Raw genomic sequence first — 3,548 nt, forward strand, 5'->3', positions numbered from 1 at the left:
GGTAGGCGGAGTCAACTGGAGTGTACCACAGAACAATATCAACAGGGAGAACACCCCAACCCTAACCCCAACAGTGACAACAGTAACATATCTACAAGTACCCATAGTGCTGACCATAGTGCTGTTCAGTACTCATAGTGGTAACCATCTATGGTTCACCACAGGAACCATCCATGCAGCATCTGCAACAGGACGCGACTGGCAGTTAGAAGGTAATGGATTTGGCGTCATCTGTGCCTCTGTCCCCGGGGTATGGGCGGAAACGAAACTGGATACTGGATTAGTCAAAATTCCCTCTATACTAGTGGAAGGACCAGAACATAAACCACATCGACAATACCCGATTAAGCCCGAGGCCAAAAAGGCAGTCGAGGAAATTGCAACAGGATTAGTAAAAAGGGGGATTCTACGGGAGACCACTAGGACCACCAACTCCCCCACCTGGCCTGTGCCTAAACCGGATGGGAGTTATAGATTAACCATTGATTATACCGCTTTAAATAAAGTGACCCCCAAGCTACACCCCATCGTGGCTAGCCCCTCTACCATTTTAAACGGGTTGTCGCCATCCCATGGAATCTTTACGGTATTAGACATCGCCAATGGATTTTGGTCCATTCCCCTGGACCTTAATTCACAAGATAAATTTGCATTTACCGGAGGCGATCAACAGTACACATGGACTAGGCTCCCGCAAGGCTTCCACAATAGCCCGGCTATATTTCACCGGGTAATGAGTAAGATATTAGAACAAGTAGAAGTCCCAAAGGGGAGCACAATTCTGCAGTATGTAGATGACATCTTAATAGCCTCCGAAACTAGAGCAGAACATCAGACGGCACTATACTCAGTCTTGAAACATTTAGAAGAACAGGGACTAAAGGCGAACCCCAGGGAGGCCCAAATAGGGAAAGCGCAGGTGTTATATTTGGAACACCTGATATCCCAGGGGACCAAAGAAATGCCATTGGACAGGAAAACAGCCATACAGCAAATGCCAAGACCAGTAACCGTCCCGGGGGTAAGGAGGGTTTTGGGACTGTTTAATTACAGCCGCAACTTTATACTGGAATTCGCCAGGCTAACCGAACCAATACAGAGGCTCGTAAAAGGGGGGAAGCCCGCTCTAGAAGTTATAGAATGGGGATCATAACAGGAAAGGGCATAAAGGAAAGTAAAAGTACAACTAATGACGGCTCCGGGACTTGGACTGCCCGACGCGAGTAAAGATTTTCATATCTATTGTAATAACAAAGGGAGGTTTTATTCGGCAGTCGTCACACAGGTCCATGGGGACAAGCAGCTGGCCGGTTAGCTCAGTTGGTTAGAGCGTGGTGCTAATAACGCCAAGGTCGCGGGTTCAATCCCCGTACTGGTCACTTTCGTTTCCCGGGTCGGTTGTTTCCGCTGTCTTTTGGGGCGGCACGGTAGCACAGTGGTTAGCACTGCTGCTTCACAGCTCCAGGGTCCCGGGTTCGATTCCCGGCTCGGGTCACTGTCTGTGTGGAGTTTGCACGTTCTCCTCGTGTCTGCGTGGGTTTCCTCCGGGTGCTCCGGTTTCCTCCCACAGTCCAAAGATGTGCGGGTTCGGTTGATTGGCCAGGTTAAAAAACAAAATTGCCCCTTAGAATCCTAAAATGCGTAGGTTAGAGGGATTAGTGGGTAAATATGTGGGGGTAGGGCCTGGGTGGGATTGTGGTCGGTGCAGACTCGATGGGCCGAATGGCCTCCTTCTGCACTGTCGGGTTTCTATGATTTCTATGAGCAGCCCGTGGGTTATTATTCCACAGCGGAGGGCCCCGTAGTAACCGGGTTACCCAGATGTATAGCCAGACTGGATTGCGCGGCATGGGCAGTAAAGGTCAGCGAGCCATCGTCATGACGGAGAATATTGTTTTACACACCAAACATACCTTGGTGGAAATGCTGAACACAGGAAAATTGCAGTCTGTCTCAAATATGAGAAGGACAAAGTGGGAGGCAGTGCTTCTCCCACCCACTAAGTCCATCACGATTGTTCAAGACATGGGAATGAACCCCGCAGAAGGAATGTTAGGTGAAGGGTCCCCACACACATGTGGGGACGTAGATAGAGAGGTAGAGGAGAGTAGAATAAAAGATGTGCCCCTGGAGGCACCAGATTTGGTCCTGTTTGTGGCTGGATCACGGAAATATGTCGAGAGGTCACCACGGACAGGATGGGCGGTAGTGAATGCGGATTTACAAATTGTTCAAGCAGGGAGGATAGAGGGAAGCATGTCAGCGCAAGTGGCAGAACTAATAGCCTTAACTCAGACTTTTACCGAGGCGGTGGGGAAAAGGGTCAACATTCACACCGATAGCAGATATGTGTTCGGAATTGTACATGACTATATGACCGTTTGGGGGAGAAGGGGATTCGTCAGGAGGTTTACCAGGATGTTGCCTGGTATGGAAGGTCTTAGTTATGAGGAGAGATTGGGTAAACTGGGGTTGTTCTCACTGGAAAGACGGAGGATGAGGGGTGACCTAATAAAGGTGTATAAAATTATGAAAGGCATAGATAGGGTGAACGGTGGGAAGCTTTTTCCCAGGTCGGTGGTGACGTCCACGAGGGGTCATAGGTTCAAGGTGAAGGGGGGGAGGTTTAACACGGATATCAGAAGGACGTATTTTACACAGAGCGTGGTGGGGGCCTGGAATGCGCTGCCGGACAAGGTGGTGGAGGCGGACACACTGGGAATGTTTACGACTTATCTAGATAGCCACATGAACGGAGTGGGAATGGAGGGATACAAAAGAATGGTCTAGTTTGGACCAGGGAGCGGCGCGGGCTTGGAGGGCCAAAGGACCTGTTCCTGTGCTGTATTGTTTTTTGTTCTTTGTTCTTGTCACCACTGGAGGCACTCCAATTAAACATGACCAAATAACAACAACTTTATTGAAAGCCAGCGAGCTCCCATCGGAAGCTGCGGTATTGAAGGTAAAGGCACCTCAAAGGGAACCAGATCAGCAAAGTCCTGAGTGGTATATCTTTAAGGGAAACCAGGCAGCCGACAAAGCGGCACGATCCGCCTTGGAAACAGGGGAAGTGCTGGCCTTGCCGGCCGCCTCGGCTAAAACCAAACCCCCGATCGATATCTCACAGCTATATGCTGGTACCCCTGAAGAAGAACGTGCAAGGCGGAAAGCTCAAGGAGCTACACCTGATGGAGGGGGGGGGGGGGGGGCAGGTATGGAGATTAAATGATAAATTCCTAGCTCCAGAATGTATCCAACATACTTTGATGCGGTTACATCATGGGCTGTCGCATGTGCGAAGGGATGCCATGATGACCAGTATAGGGAAGGAATGGTGGTGGAAAGGAATGGGACGGGACATTGCCTGATATTGTCACCGGTGCATAACCTGTGCACAGTATAACCCTGGAAGACCCGTAAAAATCAAGACGGGGCACCAGCCGCGCCCTAAGGGTCCCTGGGAACACCTGCAATTTGACTTTACAGGACCTCTTCCGCAGTCACACGGGAGAACCTACTGCTTGGTAATAATTGATCAATTCACCAGA

The 3,548-nt window shown here is 50.0% G+C and overlaps 1 non-coding gene across 1 annotated transcript; it reads left to right on the forward strand.

Annotated features, from left to right (window-relative positions):
- The first annotated feature begins 1,305 nt into the window (after positions 1-1,305).
- On the forward strand, positions 1,306-1,379 carry trnai-aau (transfer RNA isoleucine (anticodon AAU)). The gene has a single exon. It is a non-coding gene; the product is annotated as a tRNA-Ile (tRNA).
- Positions 1,380-3,548: the final 2,169 nt, after the last annotated feature.

Source organism: Mustelus asterias, chromosome X, assembly GCF_964213995.1.
Source record: "Mustelus asterias chromosome X, sMusAst1.hap1.1, whole genome shotgun sequence".
Classification (NCBI taxonomy): domain Eukaryota; kingdom Metazoa; phylum Chordata; class Chondrichthyes; order Carcharhiniformes; family Triakidae; genus Mustelus; species Mustelus asterias.